General features: G+C 34.2%; 1 protein-coding gene across 6 annotated transcripts in view; it reads left to right on the top strand.

Moving 5' to 3' along the window:
- The window catches only part of spdi (sperm antigen with calponin homology and coiled-coil domains split discs), a 308,154-nt gene that overhangs the window by 174,099 nt on the left and 108,696 nt on the right, over positions 1-25,359 (top strand). Inside the window, exon 1 of one of the 6 annotated variants that reach the window (XM_072538259.1) lies at positions 14,096-14,290. The exons of the other annotated variants lie outside the window; for them this stretch is intronic. The gene's annotated coding sequence lies outside the window, so the exon portion shown is untranslated. Of the gene's footprint in view, positions 1-14,095; positions 14,291-25,359 lie in introns of those variants that run through there. 6 annotated transcript variants of the gene reach the window in all.

Raw genomic sequence — 25,359 nt, 5'->3', positions numbered from 1 at the left:
TAATTTGTGGACAGCCTCTCCTACTGATGAATCTTTTTAAAGCAAGTAAGAAACTTTCGGTAGACAGACCTGTGACTAATTCGATGTGCACTGCACGAGTAACCATACATACAAACAACGCTATGTAGGATTTTATTTTTGGAGCCTTTCTTAAATTGGAGCTTTTTATAAGAAATGGACCACCAAAGTCTAGACCGACATTGGTAAATGGAGGGGAGAAACATGAACGTTCCCGTGGTAAATCAGCCATTAACTGTGTGGCTGTCTTTGCTTTAAATTTAAAACAATCGTGACATTTATTAATTATCCTTTTAGTTTCTTTGAGACCATTTAGACACCAATATCTTAAACGAAAATTGGAAAGAGTATTTTGAGGGCCTGCATGACATAATCTTATATGTTCTCTATGCAGCATTAATTTTACTATGTGATTATGAGAGGGTAGAAGTAATGGGTACTTCTGTTCATATGGGACGTCTGAGTACCTTAGACGACCACCTACACGAATCATTTGCTGATTATCTATGAATGGGTTGAGTTTTAAAATTGTTTTATTTGAAATTATCTCCTTATTTTTAAGACAAGAAAATTCTCGAAAAAAGTGTGCCTTTTGCAAAAGTTTTATTATTAAATTTTCAGCATTTTTTAATTCTGAAACAGAGAAGGGTCCAACATATTTTTCATTTGGAAACTTGAAATTGTGAATGTACCTGAGAATAAGTGTGATACTGCGTTGTAGTTTTGAGAAGTTTGAAAATTTGAGAGATAAATTTTCAATGAAACTTATTGGACTTTCTTGTGCTAGATGAACTATTTTCTTTTCCTCGGGTATTTTACTAACATTTGGTTTTGAATCATAAGAAGTTAAATCTAAGTCATAATTAAGTAGAAATGCGGGACCTTGAAACCAAAATTTTGAGTTTAGAAGTTCAGGAGCAGACATGCCTCTTGACGCAATATCTGCGGGGTTTTGTTTTGACTTTATATATCGCCACTTAAATTGTGGGTTTCCTTGTATTTCAGAAACTCTATTTGCAACAAACTGTGACCATCTCGAGCTATGTGAGCCTAACCAAGCAAGTACGATTTCTGAGTCCGTCCAGCAGTTTATTGAGTCTATTTGAGTTAATTTATTATTTAGAATTTCAACTATTCTTTTAGTGAGTTTGCTGCATAAAACAGCACCCATAAGTTCTAACTTAGGTAAAGTTAATGTTTTTATTGGAGCTACCCTACTTTTAGAGGTGATGAGTGTGGAAGAGACATTCCTTGAGCTATAAGTAACTCTAATATATATGCAGCTGGCGTATGCCTTTTCACTAGCGTCGGAAAATGCGTGTATTTGTATAGTACATATATAATTTTCAATAAAAAAAGGTCTGTGAATTTTTAAATGTTTTAGTGCTGAAATATGTTTGAGAAAATTTAACCATTCATTTAAGAGTGTAGAGTCTAAACTTTCATTCCACTGAATTTTTGAAAGCCAAATTTTTTGCATTATTATTTTTGCAGTTACTATTACAGGATTAATTAATCCCTTGGGGTCGAAAAAACTTGCGATTATCGAGAGCACTTGTCTCTTAGTGTAGGAATCTTTTATTTCGATTTCTGGCACTGAAATAGAGAAACTATCTAATTTAGAGTCCCAACAAAGACCTAATATTTTATTGGAATGATTTTCTGGAGATATGACATACGTGGAGTCAGTTGAAAATTGTGAAATATTTTCTAAAAATTGTGGTGAATTTGAACACCATTTGTGAAGAGATATGCCTGCCTTTTGTAGCAGTGCAGTGATTTGCTCATGCGCAAGTGTGAGTGTTTCAATACTATTTGTACCATATAGTATGTCATCAATATAGCAAAAATTAATGAGCATATCATGAGCGAGAGGATATTCTTCCTTATGCATGTTTGCGAGTTCAATTAAACATCGTGTGCTAAGGAAGGTAGCTGGTTTCGTTCCATAGGTAACCGTTTCCAATTGTATACATTTTAACGGCTCCGAGGAAGAGTTGCGCCACAAAATATTTAATAAGAAAGTTTGGTTGGGGTTTATTCTGATTTGTCTAAACATCTTTTTTATATCAGATGTGAATACATACTTGAAGAGTCTAAAATTGACTAAAGTGTCAAATAGTTCTGGTTGTGTGGTATAACCCTTTAACATAATATCATTAAGGCTAAAACCAGAAGTGGTTTTCATGGATGCGTCAAAAACTACGCGCAAACGAGTTGTGAGAGAAGTGTCTTTTTCTACACTGTGGTGAGGCAAGAAATATTTGTTTTCTGAGTGTACATTCTGCAGAGACAACGGAACATATTTTGCATGTCCTAATTCAACATACTCATCTATAAAAGATTTATATTGTTTGTAAAGAGAATCATTTTTTGAGAATTTGTTCTCCAAATTTAGAAATCGCCTTCGCGCCATTTGGAAAGAGTCGCCCAATTTATTATTTTCATTAGGCGTGCATAGGGGTAAATCTACTTGGAACTGTCCATTCGGTAGGATTTGTGTTGTGGCTTTAAATATTTTCTCAGCCTTTTCATCATCAGGACTTAAACGCTTTATTTCGGGAACTTCTTCAATGTCCCAAAACCTTTGGAGAAGATTATTTATATTTTCTTCTTCAGTGTGAGATTGAACAAATAAAGAAATATGATTCGAGTGTGAATAGTTACAGTTTGAGTGAGAGTGCATCTTTTTCTTAGATGAAACTTGTGGAGATAAGTTACCGAACATGACATATCCTAAATGAGTGTTTTGAAGCACTGGAAGACCTGCTCCAATATGAATTAAACCATCCTTTAATAGATCACAGTAAATTTCTGCACCTAATAAGAGATCGATTCTCCCTGGGGAGGAGTAAGAGGGATCACTGAGCTTTATGCCATCTGGTATTTTTATTTTGCTACGATCTAGAGGTACCTGAGGTATTTTACACGTAATATTATCCAAAACTGCACATGATACTTCAAATTTCATATCATTGTTTTTATATGGGAAAAATTCAATGTTTACCATTTCATTTGAGATGGAACAATTTTGAGAGATTGTGGAAATTTGTAATCTTTTATTAGTGGTAGAGTAATTTAGTTTATTTACTAAATCTTTTGTTGCAAAGCTCGATTGAGATCCATTATCGAGAAGACATCTTGCGTGTACAGGTTGTCCACTTTTAGAGTAAATTGTTACCAGCGCTGTGGCTAGCAAAACTTCGTTTTTTGGATTGAAAGTTGAGAGAGAAGAGATGCAAGATGAATTTTGACTTTGCGTGTCTGAGAGTAGACAATTTTCATTTGTCTGAGTGCTTAAGTGAGTAGAAGTGTTTGGTGATTCATTATGTGAATGTGGAGAATTAATTGTTTGAGTAACTTGGGCATTATTACTCCTTTGAGGAGCATGAAAATGACTTTGAGAGATATGTGGTGCACTATGGCGAGTTTGTGAATCACCCTGTATACTTGCGGACGATTGAGAGGTTTGTGGTGCATTAAAGCGTGATTGTTGTCTATTGGCGTGACTTTGATTACCATCATGTGAATTTGAAGCACTTTGATTGCTTCGAGTGGGAGAGAATAAATTATTTTGATGAGTGTGAGAAAAATTATTTTCTTCATGCAGAAGTGTATTGTGCTTTTTATTGCAAATTTTACATGTGTATTTAGAGATGCATTTATCAGTAAAATGCTTAGTGCCAAAACAGTTTCTGCAAAGCTGTGCTTGCTTTACAAAATTAAACCTTTCTCGAGAATTTGTGTCTTTAAATAAGTTACACTGATATATTTTATGACCAGTTTGTTTACAAAATATGCAATTTTCATAGCTAGATTTATTATTATTTATAGTGGAAATATGAGCAGTTTTTTGAGTGACTTTATTATTAAACTTTGACTGAGTTTCAGTGTAATTAAGTTTCTCTAAAACATCACATCTTTTTTCTAGAAATTCAAAAAATTGTGTGAGTGTTGGAACATTCTTAGAACCTACTTCATATTCAAAAGCCTTGTGAGAAGCAAAATCTATTTTTTCTAAAAATATTTCTATTAAAAGGAGGTCCCAATGTTCAATTGGAACTTCGAGATTACTAAGAGCTTGAAGCGTTTGCTTCGTGTGTACAAGAAAATCTCTTAGTACCTGAGGAGTGCATTTAACTAGAGATTGAGACTTTAACAGCTTTTTTATAAGAGTACTAATCACTCGTGATTTGTCATCATATCTTTCTTTTAGGGTTTTTATAGCGATAGCAAAATTTGCATCTACTACTTCGATACTGCTAATTAAGTTTAAAGGTTCTCCTTTGAGGAAGGATTTTAAATATATAAACTTTTGTACATTATTTAAACTTGAATTGTTTGTGATCAGAGTTTCAAATAGTTGAAAGAATTCATTGAATTCTGAGAAATTTCCGGTAAAGGTTTTCATGCTAATTTCAGGCAGCCTCGCACTGGAAACAGCATTATTATTTGAGCTAGGTACTTTATTTTCTGTTAAATTTAATTCTATTATTTTTCTTTGCAAACCTTTGAGTGTGTTGAAGTATTTTTCTTCAACATTTGCTCGATCAGCTGATTGTTGGTCGCTGTCATCAGTCTGTTCGATTTCTAATTGAATTTGTTCATATTGTGTGAAAAAATTAAAAAGTTTTTCTTTCCTATTTTCAAAATCAAGTATTTCGTTTTCTGTGTCTTTATTGGCTATAAACCAATCTGAGATACGTGTAATTGATGCTTTAAGTGATTTGCGCTTTTTCTTTAAAGCTTCCATTTTTTATTTAAAAGTGAATTTATTTGCAAATATATATACTGAGCGAGAAATAAGAGTGAATGATTTTGTTTAGTGTAAATGTCTTTTTCAACTAAGACGAGATTTTAATTTTAATAGAGTATTTTTACTAGAGTGATAAATAAATATTTTTCGTGAGAGCGGGCTGTGAGACAATCTGTATAATAAATAATTGTCAGCTATCTTTAGCGATATTGAGAAGAAAGATCTGTTGTCAAATCAAAGCCATTAGTTAATATAAATATTAATAAACAAATAAAAGTCGAGACAAATGTCTATCAATATAAATTACGTGCATGCAGTAACTATAGAAAATATAGAAAGAGTTTTAACCTCACCAAATGTTTTTTAAGTATCCAATTTAATTACCGCTGTCGCTTACCAGCACATAACGCACTTTTCACAAAACACACGTGTCTAATCTTGAACGAAGGTCAACTTGTGCAATCTTTCTTCTAGGGACGAGAAACCATTATTCTTTCTTCCTGTTGCTCTCCGGCGTGTGTAATCCTTTTCTTTCTTCAGTCCTGTTTCATCAAATAATCCGGCTCGAAGGACCACGAAATGAGGGGGCCTTGTAATTGGCTCCCTATATTCGAGAGTTGGAAATCTTTTGATTCCAAGCCTTACTTCAAAGGACTTGTGAATGGATGTATCTCGATAGGTTTGGTTCTTCAGTGACCGTTGAAGGAAAAGGATTGTTAAGGTGAGCAAATATTGCTCCAGAGAAATAAAATCACCTTTAGTTTATCGACTTATTATTAACTATTTTTAGAGTAAACAGGTTCAAAACTACCGTAGCTGACAGTACAATATCAAATAATTCTTTCTTTATCACACGTAAAAAAAAACCGTATTTATGAGAAAAAATGCCCGATTTCGGCGTAGAGAAATATTTTATATATGAATTGAGAGTGTTGCCTCAAGGGCGTGTGAGTGAGAACTAACTAAAATAATACTTGGTGCGTAAAAGCATAGAATAATCGAACACACACATGTGTTCGGTTGTTCTCTGGTAGAAGTGTAGATTACCCCTCTTGTATTTAGGTGTGAAAACTATTTAAGAGGCTGTGGTGGTGCCAACAAGTCGGCTGTGACTATTTTACTTATTCTACACTAAGAAAAGTGTAAAGAACTATATTTTTAATTTATATTTTAAAATGATATGTTCATTTCTGGAACACTAACTTTTTCGGTATTCCTAATTTCTACTCCATCAAACGCCTGTTTGAAATCAATATACAAGTTGTAAATTGATATGTATATTCAGCACATTTTTCATGTATACCTCTTAACGTATGTTTTTGGTCTATAGTTGACCTCTTTGGTCTGAAACCACATTGGTATTCACCAATTATTTCTTCCGAAAGTTATTCAAGGTGGCTGTATTATAGTTCCTGATAATACTGAAGTGTATTTATAAATTTAATTTATTAACTGTATTTATTATAAAATGTTCTAACACTTAGTTTAATAAAGTCTTTATTTAATTTATATGTATATATATTCTTAGAATAATTTATTTTACACTATTTATACTATTTATATAATTTATTTCCGCGTCACAATTCAATGACTAGATACAATTCCCTTTTCAGACTAACTTCAAATAAAAATGTCCTAAAATAGCCGTTATTCTGGATTACCCTCGAATTCGGACGGTGACCTGTGCTGACCCTTCTTGAACGCCAGACAGGTTTTTTAGCGGATCAGAGAACCTACTATAAAATACTTGTTAGAATAATAAAATGTTTACAATTTAAATATGAGTCATATTTATCGTATCAATACCTTGTAGGCGACATTTAAAACTGTTATGCTCCTATAATTTCCTAATTTCCAATCCTCTGGGATGACTTCTAGTGTCCATAGGCGACATATTAGTTTATGGATACGCTTCCATAGCACATGTCCACCATTCTTTATCAGTTCTGCAGTTATTCCATCTGTGCCAGGCTCTTTGTTATTTTTCAGATGTTTTATGACATATATAGTTTCTTTCAATGTTGTTCTGCTGTGTGATGAATTATTTCTTCTTCTTGGTTTTGTTATTTTTCTGGGTTTAAGAGCTCTTGAAAATACATTTTGCATGATAATTACACAGTGTTTTTTTATCATGTGTCCTCGAGTGAATCGCTTGGTTTCCTTGTTGTATTTTTCTATTTAAAATTTCTCTCTTTTTCTTTCTACATGTTCTCCGTGCATCCCTTCTTAGTTTTTCGTATACCCTCCTATTCAATCGGAATTCCTTTGTAAAAATTTCTACCTAGCTGTATTTTTACTATTTATTACTGACTTGTTGGCAATATTGGTCAAATCTTTCCTCTTTTTTTTGTTTGAGGTTTCGCCTAATGTTTCCCTTGCTGTTAATTGTCGTTGGGATCATTTTCCATTGGTCTTCGATGTTATTTTCTTCTCCTCTTTCATTTAATATTAGCTTTATTTTCTGCTGGTACTGATTCTTCTTCTTATGATTTTTACACTTTTATATGTGTTCCGTTATCTTTGTTTGGCCACTTTTTCTTTTCTTACCATTGATACTCAATGTTGTATCTTCGATATGACCAAGAAATGATCCGAATTACAATTTGCGCCTCTATAAGTTATAAAATCTGTTAGAACATTACCCATCGCTTAGATAATAATATATGATCAATTTTTGTACGTTTTCACATTCTACTTGTAGTTGGTCGTAGAATTGATCGGTTACCAGTTTATCTGCTGTTTCTGTTCGGGGTATGGATATTAATAATTGTAATATTATGAAATTTACCCCTTAATCGTAGTTTACATAGTCTTTCATTAACTGCAGTGAAACCCAACATCGACCTGCGGCATTTATGGTTTACCCTAAAACCCACTCCAAAGTCTCATTGTCTTTCTGCTCCGCAGTAGTAAAAACTGTAGTATTTTTTAATTATGCATCCATGCCCTTTAAATCTGATTTCTTTGAGAGCGGCTATGTTTACTTCGTAGTTCTGCAGTTCCTGGGCAATACTTTGCATTTTGCCTGCCTGCAGCATGGTTTGGACATTCTAGGTTCCCAATCGCAATTTCATCATTAAGTCCTTATTGCGTAGCTTTGGTCTTTGTCCGTTAGCCCGTGTGCTTTGTACGTTGTTCATAACATTCGTGATAGCTAAGTTTAAGGTAAATAGGTTATCGGCCTATCGCACCCAAGTGCAGTGCCAGGGCTGCTGGCTATAGCTTCTGAACCAGCCTCGGTTTACCCGGGTTATAGTAGCTAGGCATTTCCTCCAGGCCAATGGTGTTAAATTGTGTGTTAGGGTAGGGGTTGGGGAATAGAAATAAGGGTTTAGGACAGCAGGAGTGCTGCTCCATTCAGTCGCCTTTTACGACAAGCACGATAAACTGTGGGGATATTCATCTTTGGTGACCTGTAACCCACACGGGGGTCTTCATGGAATTACATTTCCTTAATTCCTAGTGTCACAGTTATTCCGCGGATACTCGGTCGTCAAAACCTCATTTGTGATAACAGGGTTCACCAACGTGAAGGTGAGGTTAACATTTGAGTAGGAGATGCTATTTGAGATGCATCACTACACCATTAAAACCCCACTAACGTTGCAATACGAGCTTTTAATTTGAAATTTTTGTTGTTTTTATTGAGCTTTCGACACTACAGGGACCATCAAATGCCCGAAATTATTTGGAAGATTTTGTGAGACTTATCATTCCCTAGCCATTATTTTTCATGGTAAATAATTAACTGTATTCTCTTCCAATCAGTCTTGATTCAGGTAAATGTGAGGCTAAAATATTGTTATTATCATGGTGAGTTTTAACAATGTTTAACCAATTTTAACCTTCATAAGTTCCCGCTCTTTAAATGACATGAAAGCCGGACAGGATACAAAAGTTCCCATTTTACTATTAACTATTATATTTTTGGTGAAATCTAAAACAAATAATTTACAACAAATACTTTATTTAGCAATCTATACAAATTAATTAAATTAAGAAATGTTACACATAATTACTACACCAATACATACAGAAATCTTGAAAGTTCCTTGGAAATACACTGTTATTTATAACACTTATTTGCGAATTTTCTGTTTTTTGTTTTGTATCAAAAATATGATATCACAGTTGATCAGTTATCGAAGAGACTTGACCTTTGTAAACTGATAATTCTGAAAATATTACCTCCTTATTCTTTTTTATATAAGAAGTTAGATTATACTGGCTTTTCCCAAATTTAATACAAAGAGCCTGTCTTATCCGCCCTTGCTACAGTATATTCCACTCATAAAGTATATGCTTATTCTTACTTCTCGTGCCGTCTTCTAATTCGTCTAATGACGGTTGGCGATGACTTCTGTAAACGCTTCTCTATCTTTTGCATCGTAAAATATCTCTTCTACACTGAGGTTAGTCCAATCTGTGATATTATTCAGCCAAGATATCCTTTTTATTCCCACACCTTTTCTTCCATCTGTTCTTTTTTGCATGATGGCGTGTTAGAGAGCGTATTTATCATTTTAAAGTATCTTTCCTAGGTATGATGTTTTTCTTATTTTAACTGTCTCCAGAAGATTTCTACTGTGTCCAATGCATCTTAATACTTCTTTATTTGTGATTTTAGCCGTCCAAGGAATTTCAAGAATACGTCTGTAGAGTCACATTTCGAATGCCTCTAATTTTCTGTAACTTTTTACCCCATATAGGAGCTGCGACCAAACATAGCATTCTACAAACCGCAATCTAATGTTCAAACTTTATTACAGCGGTCGCCATTTCTCGCATTATAGCTTCCAACGCTTGCGATCGTTCCACTCATCTGCTTGTAGACCCCATGTTTCATTGCACCATTTACTTTTTGTATTCACGATCTTCTTGGTCGTACCTTTTTCCTACGGTTGATCCACTGTAACATTCTCTTTGGCCATCTTTGGCCAGTCATCCTTTCGACGTGGCCATATCATTTCGGCCGTTTGCATTCTGTAGTATATGTGGCATATCCAGGATGCAATTCCTTACTCTATCTCTTCTAGCGATTTGACATCTACGCCAATAACTCATTAACATTACGCTTTTATTTTGGATGCATCGTTTTTATTTATTACCTATTTTACCTTTGTATATTCTATTTTTTATGTTTTGAGTGATGTTGTTATTCCAGATTATACTATTCAGTTAACGTATTGCTGAATTACCTTGACCCATTCTAGTGGCTATTTCTTTTGTATTCCGACCATCGTTTGTAATGCTTACACCGAGATATTTATAGCAATCATTATTCTCGATTTGTGTGCCTCTTAGTTTTAAGTGGATTCCTTCACTTTTCACTACTACATGTTCTGTTTTTGATGGATTAATTGATAAACCCGACTTAGTATATTCTTCATCTATTTTTTGCACCATGTAGTGGATATCATCTTGGTCTTCTGCAAGTATTACTTGGTTATCCCCAAATTCCAAGCTATACAGTTTATGATCTCGAATTTTACTTCTTTTGTGCCCATTCCATCTCTAAATCCAAACTGCGTGTTGTCTCAAATTGATATTCTATATCTTCTATTCTAATAATAAAATACTTTAGTTAGATACTCTATATTTTGATTCTTCAAAATATTTATTATATAGCTCTGCTGGAATTTCGTCTGGGCCTGGTGCTCTATCACTTTTAGAGTTTTTAATTGCATGTTTAACCTCCAATATTACGATTTTTGGATAAAGTCATCAATCGATGTTGTTTTTTGTTTATCTTTAAAGTGAAGTCCGTTTTTTACCACGTGAAGGTGCAGATTTGGATTCATTCATTAAGGTTAATATCTTTCGGTATTTCCTTATCTCTCCACAACCACCAATGGTTGAGGAGAATACGATCACTTTGATAAAGACGAAAGTTGCAGACGAAACACGGGTCTGAACAAATTCTGGAACACGGTCTATAAAACCTGAAAATAACTTTTGCAAAACACCGACCGAGAAAGGTTACATTTCTTTACTTGTCTTGTATGGTGTATCTCTCTCACAAACCATCTTAGTTTCTACTACAAACAACCTGCAGCTCTTCACTGATTGCTTCGTTGCGGATACATTATTTTCAAATTTCACCATCAAAAGTCCTCATCCTTGAAGATATCCCACAAAAGATTTCCCAACTCTAATTGAACTTATACATACAACCAAAGAAAAGGAAATTGGCAATTGACATTGTCCTAATTATCTTAAACTATCTTTTGTCTTTTGATTTCCTCTATATATTCATTTTAAATGTTACCACCATTATGCGTTCGTTCAACAACGCATTCCTGACAGTTTAATCGTTGAATTATTTAAACAAATTATACGATTTCTTCTATAATATGATTTAAATTTTACATACATTATTATGATTCTTTTTCAGATGTATTTCGACACAATGATTTGGAAGCATAAAATTGTTATTCTGGGTTATATAAATAACGGGTTTTTTTGTTCTTATTCCAAAAAGTCAAAGTAATTCAAGAAACCACACAATTGCTAATCCTACCTTCCGATACTAGATAATCATCTATTTCTACCTAAAAACAATCTCACAAACAGTTAATCTTTCGATTTAAAAAGTCGAAGACAATAAGAGAATGGTAGGTAGTCTTTTCAGCGAAATAAATGGCTCCTTGAGACTATTGAGAAGGGAATAAAATGAACAATTGGAAATTTATATAAAAGCAGACGGCACAGGGCATAGCTACAACCGATCCGGTCTCTATAAGGATGTAAAGACTAAGACTAAGATTATCTTGAGTTCAGGATCGGACTACGCAATAGTGAGTTACTTTTTAAAGCGGCGGCTGACAGCTCCCACATTACAAATTTGAAAAGAAACATGAAAAATGATTAGAAATATTTAGTAATAGTAAGAAGAGAATAATTGATGGATTCGACCGTTACTTGATGGAAATTCATTTTATGTAACAATAAAACACTGAAAACTTTGTTTTCAAAACTTCCACAAAATTTATTTTAAATTCTTATCATTACAGCTGTTTCGGCTAATTGCCTTTCTCAAGTGATCTGTTTTTGGCATGGGTTTACACTTTATAGTCTCTAATGAAATAGGTCGAGGAGGGGAGAACTGTTTGTCTCAAGCTGGTCATTCAGAATTATATCTGTGTTTTTTAATTTGTTGATTTCCATAGATTCTAACAAAGATAGCTTAAGGCCTTTATTTTGAATATGTAGAATTTTAAATTCGTCATTAAAAGAATGATTATGATCTAGAAGGTGAAGTGCGTATGTAGAATCTGTTTTTCTATTATTGAAAGCCCTTTTATGTTCTGCTATTCGTTTATGAAAATTTCGACCTGTTTGACCAATGTAAGTTTTTGGGCAGTCGCCACATTTAAGTTTTGCAGTTTTAGTATTTCCACTACCAGAGAAAAAACCAGTACCTTCTGCTCGATTACATATACAGGCAAAATATCAACAAAAATAGCCAAACACATAAAAAAGAAAGGAATAACACCAGCTTTCAGAACAAATAACAACCTAGGCAAATATATTAAAAACAACAAGAGCCAACATAAAAAACACTTACACAGTGGTGTGTACAAACTGTACCTTCTTACAAGTATATTCTAAAAGCGTCGTGCATAGCTTCGGAGAGACGGTGTCTCCTTGCAGTACTCCTCGCTGTATACAGGATGTATTTGTTTCTTGTTCAGATAGTCTTAAGCTAGCTGTGGCATTTTGGTAGATATATTTGAATATGTTAGTGTAGCGATGGTCTATTCTACATTCTGTCAATGCTTTTAACATTTTCTGATGGCTTATGGTATCGAATGCTTTCTCGTAGTCGACAAATATCAGTGCCAATGGTTTGTTGTATTCTGCAGCCTTGTATCAGGTTCTTTATCACTAGTAGGTGGTCGTTAGTGCTGTATTCCGATCTAAATCCAGCTTGTTCTCTAGGCTGATAGAAATCTAATTTAGCGTCCAGTCTTTTTTTGATAATTTTTGTGAAAAGTTTATATATGTGTGAAAGCAAACTGATAGGACGGTAGTTTCTTAGATCTGTTATGTCTCCTTGCTTGTGTAATAAAATAACAACTGCATTGTTTCATTGAGATGGAGTTTTTCCTTGGTGGATGCATTCGGTGAAAAGCTTGGCCAAAGCCTGGATAATTATATTTCCACCTAGTTTGATCGCTTCGATCACTACTCCGTCATCGCCAGGGAACTTGTTATTTTTCATTTCTAAAAGTGCAGTTTTGAAGGGAGTTATTTCTCGCAATAATTGTGATCCCTGGTTTCTGATTTTGGGCAGAGGCTGATCGTGCCTTTCGTCGGTGGTCTCATACATTTCGCGATAAAAGAATTCGACAATCTCAAAGATTTTGGTTCTATCAGTAGTAATATTTCCATCTTTGTTTTTTATTTTGGACATATTTTTATTGCCTATGTTGTTCTTATTTCGCCTCAAAACTTTTAAAACTTTTGTTTTCTTAAATTATTTTAGTTATTTATCTTGTATTGATTTCTCTTACGTCTTTTCGGATTGACCGGTGGATATCTTTATTTAATTTCTTCATTGTTGAGTCGTTGGAGCCGTATTTTTCCGTCAGCTCTCTTCTTTTACCTATGAACTTTATCGTCAAAGAGGACTTATGATCATCGTTTTTAAAACTAGAATAGTTTAAAAGCTTCTTTTCTACGCACATCTATTTGTGCATCCATTGAATTTTAGAGCATTTCATTCATTTATTACAGAGCAATCGTAAAATATATGGATCCCATGTATTGTAGAAGGAAATGGATGGAATTTAATTGCAATAAAACTGAAAGAGAAATTATATAAGACTACTAAGTTCCTGGTAGCTGTAGGTGAGGAAATTCGAATCAGACGTGATGAGACACATTTAGAAAAGACATGTCAGTGAAAGGGTATAATATTGCTATGACCTAAGATAGAAATTTATAAAGAAATTTCATTAGAGAAGTTAATACGCGTACAGAGTAACGTAAAAAGAGACTGATGATGATCGATCATTTATCGTAATTGACACGTGTTTCCCCTACATCGGGATGTAGTACAATTTTGGAATATAAACTTTACAATATAAAAATGAAGTAATCTACCAATTCCAACTACCTGTGGCTTTTAGAATAATTTATATAAAAATTTAAACACAGTCTACCGGGTCGGTTCGCCTCTGCTTTTAATTGAACCTTTCTACCTCTGCCTCACTGATGTCGTCTGCACAACATACATTACATTGCACCGATCCCCACCACCGTTTTTTTCCAGCGATTCAACGTTCCGTTCCATCGTCATCGTTCGACTCGTCGGATTTTGCTGATAGCACAATTTCAAACAACAAACCTATAACGAATATCGAATCGCGTGTGCAAGGTGGTTGTTGTGGTTGTAGACGCTCATTCGGAAAGTGACAATGTTCGTTAGTTTTCCGGGAAAATTGACGTAGGAGTGTTTTTTGAGTGATATTTTCGGGTTCTGTGTGGATTACGATTTGTAAACATTGTACAGTGAGTTTTTATTTGATGAAATTTGTTATTATTGAACGGTAAACCTCTCTCTTTACATTACCTGTATTCTGCTACCTACTTTTTTAACCTAAACACAGTTTCGCAAGAGATTGTTGAACGTGGAGAGTTGTTAGGCATAAACATATAAATATTTACACATAACTTGTTATAATTAATGGCAGCAAATTAAATTTACTATTTGGAAAGGTTTTAGTACACGCTAATTTAAATTTGTTATACATAATAAAGTGTTTGTTGTTTACTTTTAGATAAAACTAGCTGGGAAGTTAATATATTATTGTTGATATTATACACAAATATTCTTTACACAGTCTACCAGATAATAATTGTAGCTGTGGCAATTTAATCATCATCGTGGTGATCAATTGTATGGACTCGATTAACCATTAACCAGTTTCTATGTAGTAATCAGTTTCACAGCCCCAAAATTTTGTTTTTTCGTGTGTAATATCTATTGGTTCGCCTTGGCGATAAGATACATTCATATGTCGTGATGGCAAACGGCATGATCTCGTCACCCTATGAGTGGATGCCTCTATTCGACCAGAGTAAATTTATCGCATTCACTGATTTTATAAATATTAATTTTTCTTCTTACTATTATTTCTTGATAAAGAACATTACGACGATGTTTCACATCTATGGGGCACCCCGTAATGAACACCATGTATGATTTAGTGCAAGTACACGTTACAAAAATTTAATTTTAGTTAGTTTAACTTAGTTTTAACTTTAAGTGTCTTTCTGTATTTTGCCGTTGTTACCCTAAACAAGTGCTTGAAAGCACAGTAGTAATAACAGACCGTAAAAGTGACTCTACATAGATAGTTTTCTTGATGAACAGTTTTTGGTAGAGTATTCAAATCAATGTTTCATATTGAACCGCTCATGTGTCGGGGAGAGTTTTTGTTTTTAATTTGTGATGATTAATTAATTTTTTCTCTTCCCAATTAAAGCTAAAATTTTCTCTGGTTTCTTTTTATAATATCCATGATTCAGAACATAATTGACGATTTTTTTACAAATTTAGTAACTGGCAATGTTTTTACAATACAGAAGATTGTTCGTACATAATAAAAACATACTTGGATTAACTATCTAAAGAATGTGTACACAGAGAAACAACATTATGACGTTAGACGTTAGAACCAGAAACTCCAGAAATAACTTTACACGAAGAAGTTGATATAAATCCGCAGGAAGTTTAAAAAAATACCTAAAAATCTGAAGGATATAAAAACATACTAAAATACCAGAAGAATGGTGAACTAGATAATCGTTTAATTCAAAAAAGGCGATAAAACATCCACTACAGAACGAAAAATGTGTACCAGATAGTGAGATCATTAATTATGCTAACATCATCATGCAACCTCTTCTGTTCACATCTGGACATAGGTCTCTCCCATTTTTCGCCACTCTTCACGGTTCTGTGCGTCTTGTTGTAATTTCTTGGATATTCGTCTAATGTCGTCCATCCAGCGTGTTGGTGGTCGTCCTCTGCTGCGTTTGTCTTCTCGTGGGCGCCAGTCAATTAGTTTTCTGGTCCATCTTGTGTCTTTCAGTCTTGCTATGTGACCTGCCCAATTCCATTTCAGCTTGGCTATACGTTCGACGACATCACTGATACCTGTTATTTTCCTTAAGTCTTGATTCCTTATTTTGTCGTTTGGAAGAACGCATTGGTCAAATATCTTTCGTTTCATAGCTATCGGGATGTTGCTCTTAAAGATGTCTCTTAGTGAACCATACGCCGCCCAAGCAAGTGTTATTCCTCGTTGAAATTCACAGGTCTGATTATCCTTGCTTATTCTGATTTCATGACCGAGATATGTGTACTTTTCTGTCAATTCTACCACTTGATTTTGGATGGTTAGGTGTTATGAACCAAATTTGTCATAAATTTGGTCTTACTGATGTTCATTTTTAGACCTATTGTTGAAGATACGTTTTCTAATTCTTGTAGCATTTGTTGTGCTTCACGCAGATCTTCGGTAATAAGTACTATATCGTCGGCAAAACGCGAATGATTGAGCATTTCCCCGTCTATTTTTATTCCTTTATTTTCCCACTTTAGCATTTTAAAGGCATATTCGAGGACCGTTATAATTTAGGTGAGAGAATGTCGCCCTGTCTCACACCTCGCTTTATATGAATTTCTCTGGTGTTATCATGTAGTTTTACACGCATTGTTGTGTTTTGATATAATGTTTGTACTAACTTTGTAAGCCGGTAGTCTATTCTACTAATGTTCAGAGCAGTTATAATGCTGTCTAATTCCTCGGTATCGAAGGCTTTGTGAAAGTCTACGAATATAAGTACCAGTGATCTGTTATATTCTATCGATTTTTCTATTAAGGTTTTTACTGTTTGTAGGTGATTGTTTGTTCCGAATTTTGAGCGGAAGCCAGCTTGTTCTCGGGGCTGGTAGAAATCCAACTTTTTTTCTAGTCTTGTCGTAATTATTCGGGTAAACATTTTATAGATGTGGTTCAATAAGCTGATTGCTCTATAGTTTTCTAGGTGCGCCTTGTCTCCTTTCTTTTTGCTAATAATGCTAACATAGAAACAAATCAAATACAAATCGAAAGAGGAATAAGGCTGGCAGCTTATAGGTGTACAGCAGCTGAGTGAGAAATGAAAAAACAATTCGTAAATATTTCCGTACCAGATTTTTCAAACTAGTAGAACCACCGCATAAAAATTTATATCTGAAATCATTTAAAATTTGAATTCTCGTTACTATAAACTCGAGGTTTCCTTGTAAAAATAAATGACACAATAATAACGATTGTAAATACTCCATGTTTATGTTTATTACTCATGTCCACGGCGCCAACATTTTCCAAAAATACTCAAAAGGTGTTGTGGAGGTCACCACAGTGGAGGCCCAAGGCCTGGTGTAAACAATGAATAGGAATTAAGATAAGGGAATTGAGAAAGTGTATAAAATTAAATCCTAAGGATTTACTTTTTACCTGCTTCGTTTGCGAAATTACCTGTAGCGATAACGTTATAGTGAAATATAAAAACAGATGAGTAACTATGGGGAAACACTTTATCTAGTAGTAAACTTGTATCGGCATTAGTAAAATTCTCTGTTTTTTAAATGAGTTGACGTTCGTGTCACGGATTTCGTAACTGTTTTATGTCACTAAGCTACGCTTTTAAAAACTCAATTCTGGAAGGGATAAAAAGCTTCAGAGAATAAGACAAACTTAATAAAAGCGGACTTTATTGTATGATAAAAGCATTAATTTTCTTCTTTTATTCTATATTGCAGAAAAAAATGTATTTAATTCATTTTATAGAGGAATTAATTATTTAACTGTGTCGTTACTGCGTAGAACTGCTTAGTAACTTCTGGCAACTTAGCGCTCTCGGCTTATTCCCATATTACCTGTCCAGCGCTTCGCTTATTCTCATATAACCTGTCCAGCGCTTAGCTTATGCCCATATTACCTGTCCAGTGCTTTTCTTATTCCCTTAATGTTAATCGTTAGACTTTCCATTTCTTGAATGGTACTATAGATTTTTCCTGCTTAGTACATTGTTCTAACGGGTCCTCTTCATCGTTCTTCTCAAAACTCTTAGGGATCATAATTGAAATGTATTCTAGTTCTTCAAGATTTCATCATACTTATTTTCTTTGCCGTATTTCCCCTTTTATAACCCCTTTTACCTACATATCCTGCCTAAGCGTCCCCCAAGTCATCTTTGGTGTTCCTCTCATACTTGCAAATCAACAATTATTTGTATTGAATGATTAACGTCTCGACGTTAAACATGCTCGAAACATCTTTACCTATGCTCTTTCATTTTCTCTAAACTTCTCCTAATATACTCATTCTTCATTTTATACCTTTTTATCACTCTACTTATTCATCTAAGCATTTCTATTTTTATTACATGCATTTATTGTTAATGCTTCTTTTTCAACTGCCTAACATTCAGTTGCGTATATATATATCACATCTGGTCTTGTGGTAGTTTTATACAATTTTCTCTTCAGTTTCATTAGAATCTTTCTATCACACAACACACCGCTCGCTTCGTTTCACTTCATTCATCCACCCATCCACAACAATATCTGTCCATTCTTTTTATATGGTCATACTAAAAGTACTATTATCTGTCTTCGTTGCTTACTATTTCCCTAAGAGTGTCCTCGTTTTTACAGCCTTCATCTAAGTAAGCAATATTTGTAGCAAACTTAAATTAAATTCAGTAATCTGGTAGAACCGGTAAACTTATTTGTAGGATCATCTTCTACCCCAGTCATTATTCGTGCATCACTTGCATAGCTTAACATGAGTACCAAAGTTTGTAACTTATGTTCCGGGTTCAGGTAAGCAACTTCTATTAATAATGGGACTTATTTATTCAATCTCTTTTTCTCCTTCCATCAGTAGTATACAAACATACTTAATTATTACTAATTTGCAACTTTTTACCTCATTACCATATCACACTATTTATATTCTGACCCTAGTTGGTGACGTCATTGCTCAAATGCAAGATCATACATTAACTTTATTTAAACAATTAACTTGACTTTGTTAGCTAATAATATAATTTTTCACAATTAAATGTAAATATGTTATTTACTTGTATCAAAATTTTACCTTATAGTTATGTCTTCGGTGATTTGTGATTTCAATCGATTCGATTCTATCCCAATCGATTCGATTCCATCCAATTATAATCGATTCAATTCCAATTCATTCCATTCGATTCAATTCGATTGCAATTGTTTCGATCCCAATCCAGTCGATTGGATTCGATTCCAATCCAGTCGATTGGATTCAATTCCAATCGATTCGATTCCATCCAATTCTAATCGATTCAATTCCAATTCATTCGATTCGATTCGATCTCAATCGATTCAATTCGATTGCAATCGTTTCGATTCCAATCCAGTCGATTGGATTCACACACAATTACATTGTTTATTTATTAATAATATTACTATATAACACATTGCATATTTGTAATGTACGCAAAAGGTACATACAAGTAAAAAAAGGTCAAAATCCATCAGCTAGAATCCAAGATACAGAAACTTAAAGTATTTTGAAGTTTTTATTTTTTGAACGCTTGAATGTATGGTTTTCCCTCTACATGGTCCGACATCTTCATCTCAGCCTCATTTTTTAACACTTACAGAAAATGCCGTTTGAGTGTAATCGTTTTTAAAATTGTATCCAATTTGTGTCCTGAATACAGTTAAATTTTGCTTATTTTTCGCTCCTATCCTAGAGAGGATAGAGATTTATAGACAACTATTTACAAACTCCCATAACCTGATATTAAGAAGCATAATCGAAAAAAATATATAAAACGAAGGACCTTAGTATACACTAGAGATTACAAAAGCAGATATACCGTAGACTAAAGAAGGTGAAAAGCAATAGGACGCTGGTAGTGTATAGAAAGAGAAGCCCTAAAACTTACAGGATTAACGTATTAACATGAAGGCTAGAAGTTAAGCACAATTTCTGTCGCTGCAGAAATCTGTCTTGTTGCGAGCGTGCCAAGATTGTTGGGTTGACCACAGGTACACCAAAGTTATCTTCTAATATATACAAATGCACAAAAACTATAATTAAAATGGATATCACCATTGAAAACAGTGATATCAAACCGAAGAGTTGAACAAGAATACCATGTCACCAAAGCTATTTATCGCATTTCTGGAGCATTTTTTCAGACCATTAATACTAGAAGAAAGCCTTATAAATAATTTCAAACAAAAAAAGTAATGTCAAATTTTGTCCCCCGTGGAAGAAGTCATTTTAATGAAACCGAAACACAACTGGTTGTGGAATATAATTATCTAACGAAGATTCGAGGTAGGAATACCTAACAAGCAAACATTCGAAATCCTTGTATGAAAGGGGATAAATTGAAAATAACTTAAGCCGTGTCTGAACAGTATATCAACTGTAGAAATAATTCAGTAAATCTATAAATGTCCGTAACTAGACAAAAAAAAGTTGATTATTATCAACAAAAATAACCTGACCCTGAAAATATTACTTACTGTATGTTTTGAAAATGACGAAACGATAGCATCGCCTTGAACTGATAATTTACTAATTTGCATTTTTCATGAATATGCATTTGTATAATTTTTAGTTTCTATTTTAAGATATTTGGATTCTGTCTAGTTTAATTAGAGCGTTTGTTACTTTCTGATATCTAGTGAAAGTTTATTTACGACCGGCATATAAATGTTTGTAATTTTACTATCTATTGAATGCAAAAGCACGTAACGTAGAAATATTTCGTTTGTGAATTAAAATTTTAAAAGGATATAAACGACGTATTCTGCAAAATAAATGTATAATACGTGGGAGGTTCCACCAGAAGTACCCGACCCAACAAAGAAAACACAAACATTACGGAAAAAGTATTTTTATTTTCTATCATAATCTCCTTTGAGCTCTCTACACTTTTCCCTTCTTGTTCTAAAGGTGCCTATCTTCTATTAATGTTGGCGACTACATTGACCCTTCTTATTCTATTCACAGCTTTTCCTAGCGACGTTTAATAAGTTCGTTACCCTTTTTTTTACTAAAAACTGTCTTGCTTCTCAAAATAGCCATTATCTGCCTACGGCGAGCCATTTTTCAAGTTTGCGAACAGAAAATAATCCAAGGGGGCTAAATCTGGCGAATAGGGTGCATGATCTAGCAATTCAAACTTTAATTAATTTTAATTTTGGCCATTAAAATAACGGATCTATAAGCTGGTGCAGTGTCTTGATGAAACAGCACTTTCTTCTTGGCTAAATGCGGCGTTTTTGATTAATTTTTTCGCTCAAACGTTGCAGTAGGTTCGCATAATACTTGCCGTTTATAAGTTTTCCTCTTTCAAGATGATCACTGCAAATTATTCCACGAGCATTCCAAAAAACCAATGCCATCACCTTGACTGCAAATGAAACGGTCTTCGCCTTCCTTGGAGCCGGGTCTCCCATTGTTTTATTTGTTTTTTTTGTGCCTTGTGTATGAAGTGATCGACCCATGTTTCATCCGTGGTTATGAAACTTGGTTGTTGCTCTGAAACTTGGCCAAACACTCCATTGAAACCTCTTCACGACACTGTTTTTGTTCAAGTGTGAGAAAACGCAGCACCCATCTTGCATACCGATCTCTCATCACATCACATCACATCTGGACGTCGCGAGGAGTACAGCTTTCTGCATGGCCTTATAGAGATATTCATTTATACCCAGCTGTTTTATCTTCTCTAGGAGGTTTAGGAGGTTTTTGGGCATAACACCAGTAGAAGATAGAATAATAGGTACTGTCTGGGTACTTTCCATTGTCCATTGTCTCCTGATTTGTATTTCTAGATTTCTGTACTTAGCGATATTTTCGTTGTATTTAACACGCAAATTATTGGTTATTATTATTATTAAATCAGACCATCAAAAATATTTATTTAAAATTCTTTATTTTTCAAGCACCAAATTTTTTAATTTTGTTGGGCTGTGTTATCATTCCTATTCCATGCCATGCAAGTTAAATGTTTACTTTATATTCCAGTTCTTCCTTTGGCGGAATTTTCAGTTTTTATTTACGCTTGTAAAATGAACGTATTTGCATCGTTGCGTAGTTGCAGAAAGGCTTCGCTGCGTAGTTACTGCTAATTCAGCTGTTGATTCATCTGTTGTGTCTTTAATTTGCCGTGGTAACATATTTCAACATAATGTCAGGACATTGAATAATTCCGCTATTAAATAGACTAACTCGATTATTTTGACACTCAAGAGAATTAAATTTTTCACAGAAATAAACTTCGAATCGTGATAATTGCCTTTCGTTCTGTTTACTGCCGAATACATAGGATCAAATTATTATTATAAGCAGAAATATGTTATTATATTGTTACAATGTAAAGTGCTTAGAAAGGAAACATATTTTCTTATGCGCAGCCAATGATCGAATTCAAAATTTCCGAGAATTCATGATTGACATGTGATTTTGGGTAATTTCGACCAGTTATGATGCGTGATTTTGGATGACTAATTTCATTTTTTGTTTGCTAGAATATAACTGGTTACATTTATTATGTTGTACATGATCATTGACGAAAATTTTTCTTCGCCAGCATCCAACTTGTCGTTTACCAATTATTGACGTACAGGATTTCCGATACGTATTCTACAAACTAAAAATAATCCGAGTCTCAACGTTAGATTTATGTGTAAATATTTACGTAGTCTTTCTCTTCATTAAATTCTATGCCTTGACAACCATTGTCAGCTTGTTGCACCAGTTTTCCTAACATTCTTATTCATCTCAATTAAAAGTTAAGATCGTAGAACAAGTAGAAGCTTTACATCTACTTTAAAGATGATCATATTTGGGATCATCATGTCAACAATGAAAAACTAAAGGTTTTATATAAGTTATATTAACAAGGAAAATGAATTTCCCGTAGTCTAGTCGAATGTATACCATAAATCACTAGTTTCTAACTCAAATTCACCTAAGGCCCATATAGAGACGACACCGCACAACTTCAGTTGGGAGTTTTACGTTGTCATGAAGTAAATATGTTTCAAACTTTAACATCATAATATATATGTCATCAGCAGCAATATAATATATAACAAATTTAATAACATTTAAAGGGCTTTTACCTATATATTTAGTGGCTTCACTCATGTATACCTGGTAACAGCACTGATGATGGAATGGTCATTCCGAAAACATTCTGTGATGTAGCCCGAAATGGTTATTTTTTAAATAAATGTACCGTTTATAAATGATTTTTTTAAATACAATTTTTGTTTTATATATTGTTATTTTGTCTTGTGTCACCACGTCTATACATAAAGTTGTGCTATAAATTCCACACTAGCATTTTTTCAATAGATGTCATTTGCCTGTATCATTTTGCTCACTTTTCTTGACAGGCGAACAGTACATGGGTGTATCAAAGTTAACCTCAAAAAATCGAAACAGACAATAACCTAATGCGATTAAAAACCCATAAAATTTGACACGCTTCTCAGGAACCGAAACACATGTCCGATAACACTTCTGTTATTTGAAATGTGTCGGCCTGCGGCAAGAAACTTCTCAGGCCGACTTCACAAGTGAGCGAGTGCAATAAAAATGTGGCAATTAACCAATTGACCGACTTTCAAACGCTACGGTGGCCGCCGCTGCTTATTATTATTTATAACGTTTCCTGTATTTATAGACAGACATATGTTTTGTAGTACCTACAAGGTGCTACGCCATGCTGAACATACAATAACATCACGTTCTAGAAACTAAAGTAAGTCATATTTGACGAAATGAGGTCGATTTTTGGCTTCTGTTTTTGATACCCTCGCAAAATGTACACTCAGTATACTTACTTGAGTTCAGTTTACTTTCTGAAAATTATTTCATAAATGTCAATGACTTGTTTATTTTAATTAAACCAAAAACCATTAGGAGTTATTGCAAATGGCGAATACGGCTCAAAAAGAACAACTCTACTATCACTAGTTTTGATGTTCTTCAAATGTATAAAACTTGGAATGTAAAAATTCCAATATACAAAATATTACTGGGGACCACAAAATATTAAATGATGGCTGTTAGATGGGAAAGAAGACAACTCATTTGGACCAAAAAGTAGAAGAGAACTTCTTCTTCTTCTTCAAGTGCCCTGTCCGTTGCGAACGTTGGCTATTGACATGGCAATTCTGATCTTATTTGCGGCGCTTCTGAATAGTTCGACCGATGTGAGCCCGAACCACTTCCTCAGATTTTGGAGCCACGAGTGTCTTCTCCTGCCTGGCCCTCGCTTACTGTCTATTTTTCCCTGGACAATCAATTGCAGTAGACGGTACTTATCGTGTCTCAATATGTGGCCTAGATATTCAAGCTTTCTTTGTTTAATTGTATTCACGATTTCTTTCTCCTTTCCGATTCTTTGGATTACCTCTGTGTTGGTGACATGTTCGGTCCAGGGTATACGAAGAATGCGTCGGTACACCCACATTTCGAATGCTTCTAGTTTTCTCGTGAACGTCTCCGTCAGCGTCCAGGCCTCCACACCATACAGTAAGATCGGAAAAATGTAGCATTTAACTAGACGTAGTTTTAGGGGAAGAGACAAATCCCTGCTTATGAGGAGCTTTTTCATATTGCTAAATGCTGCTCTAGCTCGTTCTATTCTCGCCTTAATTTCTGTGGCCTGTTCCCATTTTGCATTTACGTTGGTGCCAAGGTACACATAAGATTCTACATGGTCAATTAGTATGTTACTTATCCGTAACTGTCGAGCAGGCTGTTGCTTCCTGCTTATCAGCATCCACTTTGTCTTCTTGAAGTTGAGGCTCAGGCCGTATTCCTCACTAACTGAATAAACTAGAAGAGAACTATAATATAATATATAGTAGACACTACAGAGGTATAAACTGCAATACTAGCTTGACACTTACAACTAAAAGTTTGCAAGAACTAATCAATCAAAGCATAAGCTTAGCAGATGAGCAACAAGATTTTGGTTCTGGAAGATCGTGTACAGACGAAATAGTCGTCATAAAGCAAATTACCGAGAAGTCACTAGAGTATAGAAGACCAGAATTTCTGTGTCTGATTGCCTTTAACAAAATATTTCTCAGAGGAAGACTCAAATATATAATCGATCTTCTGTATAATAGAGAAACTTCCTTAGATATCATAAAAACTATTGACAACATCTAACAAAATATCAAAATGGAATGAGAGATGGATAGGCGAAGTGAGAACCAATGCTAGTATAGGGGAAAGGATGAGGTAGCTGATTCGATGATTTAAAGGTAAATATTTGAAAAATTATAGTCCCACCTTCCTACATTTGGTAGATAAAAAATAAATAAAACCTCGAAGGACCAGCAACCATTAGGTCGCAAAATTGCGGATTAGTAATAATATAGTGGATAGTAAAGTTAAAAGTAGAATAATTAAAATAAGAATTAAGCTAGAAATATTTTTATTGCATTATTTACATGAATAAATAGTAGTATCGGGATTGCCAACAAATCACCCTTTCTA

The sequence above is a fragment of the Diabrotica undecimpunctata genome, chromosome 7 (assembly GCF_040954645.1).
Source record: "Diabrotica undecimpunctata isolate CICGRU chromosome 7, icDiaUnde3, whole genome shotgun sequence".
In the NCBI taxonomy this organism is placed as follows: Eukaryota; Metazoa; Arthropoda; class Insecta; order Coleoptera; family Chrysomelidae; genus Diabrotica; species Diabrotica undecimpunctata.
The sequence above is the reverse complement of the archived record's forward strand: the minus strand, read 5'-3'. Positions and strand labels throughout refer to the sequence as shown.